Here is an 11,671-nt window from a genome sequence, read left to right on the forward strand (position 1 = left end):
ATGGACAAACCAAACTTTGCAAAACATTTTAAAGAGGTTTATTTTGAGTCAATATGAGTGACTGGCCTGAGAAAAATAAAAACCCAAGAAGTCTTGAGTACATGGTCCCACGGTTTGATTATACACATTTTAGGGAGGCAGGAGTTACAGGTGAAGACATAAATCAAGATATGGATGGTATGCATTGGTTTGGCCTGAAAAGGTAAGATATCTTTAAGTGGGGGCTTATAGGTTATAGGTGAGTTTCCAGAATCTTTAATTTGTAATTGGTTAAAAGAGTAAGTCTCCGTCTAAAACTTGAGGTCAGCAGAAATAAGTTTTTACGATAATGAAGCTGTGTCAGTCAGCCACAATATACTGGATCAAAACAACCTGTTTAGCAAGACTAATGGCCTGCAGCTATGATGTAACCCTTGCCTTTCATGGCCTTAGGTCTTGTTCTTATTGCCACAGAGTCTGTTTTGTCAGTCTATGATCTCTATTTTAATGATAATGCTGGTCAGTTGTGAGTAAATTCCAAAATGGTAGAGGGTATAATGAGGCTTGTCTACCATCCCTTACCCTCATGGCTGATAACTCAGTTTTTAAGGTTTCTCTAGGGTTCCCTTGATTAAGAGGGGGTCCATTTAGTCAGTGGGGGGATTAGGATTATATTCCTGGTTTGCAGGTAGGAGTCAGTACAGTGACTGTGAACATTTTCTGATTTGGGATAAGCAAGATAGCTTTTTAAAAAAGGCCACTGTGTCAGTTTCTTTTCCACAGTTGAACATCTTTTTTTCTCAAGGGAGGAAGAGATCATGTAATTGCCAGATATACCTTTGTTATATTTATTAAGTGTTGATAAATTAACTCTAACATCTAAGAGTTTGAAGGCTAAACTCTTGGCACCTTCATATTCGTTAAGATTTCTGATTAAACTTCAGAAATAAAGGTAATTTTTAATTTTTTTTGTTTTTAAAGGTACAGTTGTCTTGGTGACAGCTTATCTTTACCATGTGTCAAGGTGAGCTGTCTTGGAGCTTCCGGGTAGAGGACTTCTCTGCCTCTGAAGACCTCAGAGAAGGCTTCAGTGTCTTCTGGTCATTTGCCCAGTAGTTTTTCCTGGTAGGAAATGGTTTCTTAATTCATGTAAAAAGATAATGTGTTTGCCTTAGCTGGAATTTTTCATGTTGTATTTTACAGAGTTGTAGAAGCTTATTCAGTTTCTGGTCTGGCAGGTAAGGAGCTTGGAAGTTACACACTGTCCTCAAAAGGAAAGTGCTAAACAAACTGAAAATCACTAACTCTTCTATGTGAAAAGTAAGGTCACAGGGAAATTGCTGTCCCCCAAATTGGAGAAACAGACAGATGGATAGAGAGAATCACTATTTACCAGAGCAGAAACCTAAGTAGAAACCTCCATGGGAACCAGTGCCTGGACAGGAAAACCTAAACTATAATAGGCAAATTGCTGGAAGCTCAGTATGAACAAGTCTGAACTAAAAACTCCATGGGGCCCAGTGATAGTGAGGACACCTCCCCCTTCACTGACACATTTTTTAAAGTTTTACTTTCACATATTCTATAAACCAGGTTTATAGAATGATGACGGGAGAAAAGTACCCTTGTGCTTCTGGTAGGGGGAAGAGAAAATCAAACATTTTGAAATATGCCAGAGGATTCTGTCGCTTTTAATAAAGCCAGTCCTAAAGAGAAATTCTTTTATCATGGCCTAACTTACTAGGGTTTAATCAGAGCCTAATTGACTTTGGGGAAAGGAATACTGAACCCCAGCCTACTCTAGCTGTCCCTTCCCACTTAGAGGGAGAAAAAACTGAGAAGCACTTGTGAGGTTCACAGCCCAGGGCACTGGCTAACTAAAAGACTGCAACATAATCATAGAACTATAGAATACTTCTCCTTCCCTCTTATCTTATCACCATGTCACCAAAAGTTTACTTGTCTGAGTTTCTTTAAACCAGTACAGTATATCTAGCTTTCAATGAAAAATTACAAGGTATACTAAAAGGCAAAAAATACAATTTGAAAAGACAAAGCACTCATGTATCAGACTCAGATATAGCAGGGATGTCAGAATTATCAGACTGACAATTTAAAACACTATAAAGGCTCTAGTTGAAAAGGTAGATAATACAAAAGAACAGATGGGTGAGGTAAGCAGACAGATGAAATTTCTAAGAATCAGAGGTGCTGGAGACAAATACACTGACAGAAATGAACAATGCCTTTGACGAAGGGCTTGTTGATAGACTGGACACAGCTCAGGAAAGAATCTCTGAGCTTAAGTCTATGTCAGTAGAAACTTCAATTACTAAAATAGCAGAGTAAAAAGATCAAAACAATAAAAAATAAGGAACAATCTCCAAGAACTATGGGGCAACTACAAAAGGTATAACATACATATAATGGGAGCCCCAGAAGAAAAGAAAGAGAGAAAGGAACAGAAGAAATAGTTGAAGCAAGAACGTCAAACAAAACCCCACAGATATAGGAAGCTGGATAAATGCCAAACAATAATATTAAACCCCTCAAAATTGATAGCTAGGCATCTCAAACTTTAGAAAAATCACATTAAAAATATTGAAAGATCCAAAGGGAAAAAAAGGCAGCTATAAAGGAATAAAGAATTACATTTGCCTTCTCCTTAGAAACCATGCAAGCATGAAAAGAGTGGGGTGAAACACTTAAAAAAGAAAATCCACCTGTCTGAAATTCTGTATTCTGAGAAATTATCCTTCAAAAGTAAAGGTGAAATAAGACTTTTTCAGAAAAAATTGAGGGAGTTTGTTGTCAGTATACCTAACTTGCAAGAAATGTTAAAGAAGTTCTTCCTAGAGAAGGCAGATGATATGGGTCAGAAATTCTGATCTGCACAAAAAATGGAAAAGTATTAGAAATGGAATGAGTGAAGGTAAGTTGATCTAACAAATAACCGTTTGTTTAAAATAACAGCCACCATATATCCAATTATTATAGCTTATGTACAAGTGAAGTGAAGGACAGCAGTGAAATGAGGGATGGGAGGAATTAGGAATAGTGTAAGGTACTTGCTTTACCCACAGAGGGGTATAGTGTTTTCTGAAAGTGGATTTGGATAAGTAGTACATTGCAAACTCCAGGGCAACCACTAAAAACAGTGAAGAAAGAAATGTAACTGATACACTAGGAGAGAAAATGGAATAACATAAAATACTCAGTTAAAACCCAAAACGGCAGAAAAAAAGTGGAAGACAAAAATTGGAACAAAGTACAAGGGCAACAAATAGAAAACACGAATAGACATGGCAGATAGACATCACTTCAAAAGTTAATGCTTATCTAAATACATGAAGTATGAGACACTGTCAGAATGGATCCAAAACAAGACTCGACTATATGTTGTTTTCAGGAAACGTACTTTCAATATAAAGACACGTAGATTAAAAGTAGAGATGGTTAGCATATACCATGCTAACACTAATCAAAACTAAGCTGAACTGACTATATTAATTTCAGATCCTAGACTTCAGAGCAAGGAAGTTTGTTAGGTTTCTGGGTTAATTCATAATTGTAAATGTTCCATAAACATTTCAAAACTTCCAAAAACAGAGTCCTAACTAAATCTTGATTCTTTCACATTTGCCTCCAAATTACACTGTAAGCTTTTATCCAGTTGTCAGTATGTCAGTAGTTAGACTTTAGTTCTTAAATCCATAACCAGTGACCCTGCAGGAAGAAAACGGTACCAAAATTTTTAGATCGAGACAGCTACTACAATTTTCCATGATAAAGCACATTGTAAAAAACAGTAAAGGGTACTGGTTAAAAATGACTTGTGCCCCAATTAACCTTGGTCTAAATTCAGATTTACAAAGCTGAGCTACTTAATGTAAGTGACTACTTATTCTAACTCAGTCCTTTTGTAATTCATAAAATAGGGGTGATAATAGTGTTTTGGATATAGGGTTTTTGTAAGGATAGAATGAAATCATGGATGTTAAGTATCTAGCACTTATTCTATAAAGAAAATGTATAAATGAGTGTGTTATTCTATAAAGAAAATGTATAAATAGAATAATTATAAAATGCAGATTCCACCCAACTTTATCTTAATATTTAATGATTTTTTAAATTATGTTTTCCTGTATGTTTTATCTTAATATTTAATGATTTTTTAAATTATGTTTTCCTGTATGTTTTCCCATGTAACAGGAATAAGAAACTATCTAAATGTATCATCCAAATGTATTTATGTAAACACGCATGCATTCATATCCTGTACAGATTTGCTGTTTGATTAAAGCAGCTATGCTATGCAGAGGTTCACTGTGAAGCTTTTTTGTTGTTGTTAATGTAAGCATGGTGCCATGGTGCTGTTTTAATCTTTTGTTTTCCAGCCTGGGAAAAACTTCCACTGTTCCTTTGCTGGCTGCAGGAATGCTTGAGATGCATGCACCTATTCATTTAAAAAAATTTATAGAGCACATACTATATGTCAGGCACTGTATGAGGTGCTAGAGAGGCAGTAGTGAATAATTCCATGCTTTCATGCAGTGTATCTTCTAGTGTGGAATCCTCAGCACCCAGGCCATGGACTCGTACTGATTATGACCTGTTAGGAACCTGGCCATGGAGCAGAAGGTGAGAGATTGGCAAGTGAGCATTACCAGCTGAGCTCTGCCTCTTGTCACATCAGTGGAATCTTATGGGAGCACAAAAACTACTGTGAACCGTGCATGCAAGGGATCTAGGTTGTGCACCCCTTATGAGAATCTAATACCTGGTGGTCTGAGGTGGAACAGTTTCATCCCCAAACCATTCCCCCACCAACCCCCAATCTCCCAGATCTCTGGAAACATTGTCTTCCATGAAACCAATCCCTGGTGCCAAAAAGTATGGGGACTGCCATCCTAGTGGGAGAAACAGGAAAGAAATAAGAAAAGTAACAATCTTCAAATAATAATACTGTGAAGAAAATGAAAGAGTGACTTGGTAATGTATTCAGATGAAAGGCACGATTGCATTACATAGAATCAAGTCAGGCTCTGGGAAGACAGGATTTTGAGCTGAAAATGACAAGAAAAGAGCTGGATACATAAAGAGTAGGGCAACAAGAATACCAGGCAGAGGCAGCTACCTGTACAAGGTCCCTGAGGTGGAAATAAGACAGTTTTTCAAATCCCTGAGCAACCTGCATGTACATCCATTTGATCATTTTATTATTCACTAGATGAACTTACCATTTAAAAGAACACACCAGATTCCTTTTTAAAGTGTTGATTCCAAAGTTCTGTGCAGTGGTTTCTAAACTATTGTGTGCTGAAATAAATCACCTGGAGAATTGTTGAAAATGGTTTCCAGAGCTGTATCCTCTGAGAATCTGATTCAGCAGGTCCTGCAAGGCCTATGGATTTGCATTTGTAACAAACTCAGGTGATGCCAATGCTAGTCTGAGCACCATTCTTGGAGAACTGCCGTTCTAATGTATGTTTTGTGAGCTTAGTATCTATTTACTAAAAGTAAAGCACACCAAAATTTTCTTTGGTGTAAAAAATTAACTTATGCTGCATGCTGATCATGAAATTAGTTTTTGGAGGTGCAGTAGAAAAGCACACAAAACATTAAAGGTTAAAAGAAGTAGCTTAGATGTTTTATACTGCATTCAAAGCATCTATAGTAAGATAAGCTTAATTTCAATACAGTTATTTAGTGAAGGGTTAATGTCACTGTTTTGGTTTGAATCAGGTTTCAAAAATTACTTTTTAAAACAGAGTAAAAACTTCAAATGAGAGATTACTGATTTGAAAGTTATTTTATGTCTTGACTGTGAGATCATAGAAATTGTGTATTTAATCCTGTTAATCTGGGGAATATAGGAAGGTTGTTCTTTTCATCAACTGCCATTCAGGAGGATGCATATGGAAAAGAGGGAGAAAGGAAGAAGAACAGCAGGCTAGTCAGCCAGATCAGCTCAAATCATTCTGGTCAGTGGGAGGACATATGTCAAAGAAGCCAATGTGCTCCTGTTCCTAGTAGTTGTTCTCAGGAAAGGACTTTATCAGCAAAGTGCCTGTGCTTTGAACGTTGTGACCTTCATATCATCAGGGATAGGATACGGATGATGAAACCCAAAGCTAACAGTTATCCAGTCCTTACTATATGCTACTGCTCTACCTGCCTTACATGATTCATTGATAACCCTCACAATGCACATGTGAGGTAGATGGTAAGCACATCTCATTTTATAGACAATGAAAGTGAGGCATAAGTGTAGTTCAGTAATTTATGGTACTAGGCAGTAAATTGAAAAGCTGGCATTCAAATCTAGATGATTTGAATTCAGTCTGACCTCTTAGATACTGCATTATATTGCCTAATATTTGACAAGAGTCTATAAATGAAGATTTTTAGGATTTGTTCCTGTAATCCAGGTTAAAAATGAGGAATCCAATTTTCTATGCATTCTTTTACGTTATAATGCAAGAATTCCACAATTTCTTTCTGTTTTAAATTTATCTTCCTAGGTCTGAAAAGATGATGTTCCAAAGGAGCACATAGAGAGGAAGACTTTTGGTGAGTCACTGCAAAGAAGACTTTGTATAACTTTTTATAACTTTCTAGTATGATCTTCGGCAATTGACAAAAATATTTTGAACTTAAGTTTTAACACCTGGAAAAGATATGACAGTGTTTACCCCACAGGATTAGACAATTAAATGAGGGTTTTTCTGCCCACTGATACTGACATGTACTGCACTATTCAGGTGTCCACTATTCAGGTGAATGGGCAATTGATAGGTAATTTGTGGGATTTTCAAGGGTCATTTGACTCGGATTTTTGCCTTACCTGCTGACATTAAGAACCTTGGTTAAATGTAACTCTACTGTAAGCCTTTGAGTGACAGTAGGTCTAGAGTATTCTAGAAGATCTCCTTGGGCTATTTCTAAGAGAGGCTTTGGAAGACACACAACTAACTATGGAGATGTGTCTAGAGAGTGCCAATATCAAACAAGTGTACATTTGCTAATTATAGTTATGATTGAGGCAGAATGGCAAGGGAGAGCAACAGAGTCCCAAAAGGAACTGTCAACTGGTCTTCCAGCACAATTTTCATTTTCACTTACAAAACAACAACCAAAGATAATTTTTGAGAACTCAACTTAATGGTTCACGTCAACATCTGGTTCTCACAATAACCAGAATTATTACTTCAAGGGTTCCTAAGTACCGCATTTCACAGTTTTACATTCACTATTTAGAATAATTCTTTAGAAAAAAATGTAGGTATTATAAAATATTTTTTAAAGATGATTAATCTTATCCATAATCAAAATAAATACAATATTAAAATGAGTAGGACTGCATGAACATATAGAGGCAGATTGTCTTTGTAGATGCTTTAACTATCTAACATGGATCCGAGGAAGATAATTTAAAAAATAAGTGCAAGGGAAGTTAATGAGTAATGAATTATTTTAACTTTTATTTGATTATTTTCATTTACAGTTCTGGCGCTGACACTTTTTTTAAAAAAAGATTTTAATTTTATGTAAAGATTGAACTTCAATAAAATAACTTAAAAAACATTTACATGTATATCACTAAATCTCCATAAAATATACAATACTTTTGATACAGCATAGGCTAGGATGACTTTGAAGGAGATAGTACATATTCATAATTTTTAAGAGATATCTCATATATCACTGTGGGAATAAATATTTATATTGAATTTGCCAAGACATCTGAAGTATTAAATACTATATAACATGCACTCAGAAATTAAAATATACAGTTTGAAAGACATGTATTTTAAAAGCATAAAACTGTGATTTGATTTAATCTAGGTGTACATCGGAGCTTCTAAATAGAAATTTGAACATTTATTACAAATAAAAGATACTTTAACATCAAGTAATACATAGTCCAAAAGCTGCTAGGAAACAGTTTAGATGTGTAGAATATAAATTTCTACTTTGGCTACAGTTGTCTCTTCTTTTTTAACCTTTAAATGAGATGGAATAATGTTAAGTTTGCTGAAACTTTACAAAATGGTTACTCATTAGCTGCATGATCCACTTCTTTTTCTCATTTATACTGACATAACAAAATCGAACACATGAACTGTCTAAAATAAAAATGTGAATATTACTGCTAAATGAAGGTTTTTAAAAATTCCATAGACCAAATTACTCAAGTACAACAGACTATATATTTTGTATAAAGTAAAGATTTACATAAATTGTTTTACACTCACAAGCAAATTATAGGGATAAAATACTTTCATGAAATTCTGAACATCAACATTCTTATAAAACATGTCTTTGATGATTATTGGCACACAAAAACTTCCTTCTCCAGAGAAACAATATACAAGAAAGAGTTGATAGCAGTTAGCTATTTGGCATTTTTAAATGATTGCTATTCCTAGAAAAATAGCAGCAGTATTGCTCACCTAGAAGAGCTGAATGTACCGACAATTTATAGACTGCTACAACCTGTACCATTTCATCAAATTGGCTTAACATTATTGTACACAAAGCTAAGAAGACTGGTAAAAGTGACAGAAAACAGGATGTAAAATTAATCCAGAGAACAATTCTGAGCCTTCTTATTGGCAGCAGCTACATATGAGCTGTAAATTTTATCCATAATTTAATGCATTTTGCTATAAAGCACATATATTATAAATTCTCTGCTCCTGGTCTGATATAATCATCTATTTCTTTTACTCATAGATACTGAAAAGGTCTTAATTTGGTAACTGAAAACTTATCATAAGTGAATAAAAGTCAGTTGTTAGGTACTTATTACAATTTGAAAATTTTTAACTCTGAATATGGTAAAGAATATGATTATAAAAAAACCTCATTAATTTTTTTATAATTGTGATGATGAAATAAAACCAAAATAACATTCCACCTCTCTCTATTGTATTACAGTATTTTATGAATTGTCCTAGTGTCACTAAATTGTGAGGCTTTCTTAAACACATGGATAGTATTTTCTAAAACATTTGTCCATTTCCACCGACTTCTGGATCTGTGAGTTATCATAACAGATTTTCAATATTATTTTGTTGTTGAAAAGCAAAAGGTTAAGTTGCCAGCTTATATTTTTCCTGATCGTTCTTCCCCTGTATAACAGATATTAAAATTACAGTAAAAATTTCATAAATTCCTTGTTTTTACTGATGTCCCCTTTTAGAATGAACAACTTAGTATTTAGACTCTTATGTGCTAAAATCAGGTTCAGTGGTAAAATTAAATTCTGAAAAAATACTCAGTATTCTTACGGTATTTTCTATCAGGAAACCATTGCATATGGCTGGGAACAAAATTAAAAATGGACATATTACCTTTTATTATTTTTTAAGTCTTTTACATATATATTAAAAATAATCATGTTTTGGGAAATGATTAATTTAGGAGCAACAATCAATTAAAATTATTAGGAATGTTTACATTGAAGAAAATTATTAATGGCAAATCCTTTTGACATATTCAGCCCTATGTGTTTATATGCAGACAAAATGATACATCCTCTTAAGTCTAGTGCAGATCAGCCATCCAGCTAAATCTCAGTTGGGATTTGGACCATCTTCATTATATTTTCCTAAAACATAATATACCTCTGTCAAATCTGCAGCACATTTCAAAGGAAATCTATAATTTTGGTTGAAAGCAGGATATGTAATCTGTGTCTGTTTTAATATGGTAGGTCAAATCACATCCTATATAAATTGTCCTACAAAATATATATTTGATGATACTTCAGATGGAATGTTTTCAAGTTGATAGTGATAGCCAAATATGCAGGGAACTTAAAAGGTGCCTAATATAAAAAAATCTGCAAAATTTAAACATTTAATTTTTAATATACTATAAATGTTCACCAAATCTAAAAATAATACCCTAATTGTATAAGGTTCCTTTTCAAGTAGTTATTTGTTTCTAAAAAGTTATAAATAATTCTTATACTGTGCCTCTCTGTCTTATACTTCAAAGATAAGGAATATTATCTTTAACACTATATAAATAACAAATAGTCCTTTAAAGAAGGGGCTCAGGCGAGTAAGGGAGAACTGTGGCTAATTTTCCCTGTTATTATGTGCATTTATGGTTATAAAGTTGAAAACATTGTTTTCTTATAGCAGGGAGAACATGCCATGTTCTGCTTTAGGAAATAACAAAAGTCCAATTTCTCCTTTAATAAAGTTACTGTGCATCAGCCCAGCTGAGTCATAAGTATATAATTAAGGCTATGTATACAATAAAGAGAAGAATTGAGGCAATTATTTTGATAAGTCCCAAAAATAAAATTTTTAGAGAGCACTTTATTGGTCTAAATATTTTTTCTCCTTGTATTTTGACTGTACCACACAGTAGCTCATTTTTCACTTCAATTTACCTGTGTAAAATATGAGATAAGAAATATCAATAGAATAATAATTTTCCCTATTAAATCATATCTGCTTTTCTGAGGAAAAAATCAATGCTAATATTCCCTTGGAAATCAATTGTTAAAGCACCTAATTCAAGGCAATAACCTCTCTAAAATATTAAATTTTTTTATTATATGAAATGACCAAAGAGAGAACACTTTTTTGTTTTTGGTTAAAGAATTTTTAGGCCACTAATGTGACTGTTTAAGCATACATTACACCTCTGGTGACTTAGAGAATGAACATTCTCAGCTTGATAACTGTGATAGGAAGAAGCCAGATGTTAAAAGAATAGAATATCTTGGAGACTGGCAGAATATGGAGATAGCCTCCTTTTCTCTCCAAATACAGTACCTTATTAGATGCATCAAACTGATGTATTCCTAACTGGCCACAGAAAATTCATTCATATTTTTCTTGGAACTATCAAGTACTTTTGTGATCAAGTAATTCTGTACATATTATATATTTATTAATAGAAAAGCAAAAACTAAGAGTTTAGTGATGCATTACCATAAAAACCAATGAAAACTTTGGAAAGGCATTGTAGAAATATAGTTAAGTCTGCATTTCTTATAGACATGTGCTATATTAGAACCAATAATCTATTCCAATAAATAGGAAATCTCAATTTTTAGACAAGAAAGAAAAAAACTAAATGAAGAATAAGAAAAACATAGAGACAGATCTATGTATCCTTGTTTTTTTTCTGGTACATTCTCAGGGAAATGAGAGAAGTGTGCAAAATAAAAACGAGTTTATGCTCTTAAAGTAAAACAAAAAAAGACAAGTACTATTAATAATATGTGACAGTTCCCTTAGGAAGAGTTAATAACAAGAAAAAAAGTCCCATTATTTTAAACAAACACCAATAACAGCAGGATTATTTCTGCCAGTGATTTCTTTCCTCTTTTTTGCTTTGAAAATTATTGTTTGAATAAAAGAAAGGGGAAAAATAATTTGCTTGCAGCTATGTATGTAACACAAATGAAGGCACAAAATAGTAGGACTCCAGGGCCAATGAGGAAGGTGTAGTCATTTGGGCATGAACAAAAACTGACCCTGATATACGGTTAAAGATCCGGCACTATTTTGCCTTTATAATTGCATACCTAGTGACTAACCAATTTGGGATCCATAGAAACCTTCTCTGTTACTTTCCGACCATAAAAGATACTTCTCAAAACTTGCTGGCTTGTCTGTGCAAATGTATGCCTTATCACTGATGCAAAAAAAAAAAAAAAAAA

Source organism: Cebus imitator, unplaced genomic scaffold, assembly GCF_001604975.1.
Source record: "Cebus imitator isolate Cc_AM_T3 unplaced genomic scaffold, Cebus_imitator-1.0 Scaffold477, whole genome shotgun sequence".
In the NCBI taxonomy this organism is placed as follows: domain Eukaryota; kingdom Metazoa; phylum Chordata; class Mammalia; order Primates; family Cebidae; genus Cebus; species Cebus imitator.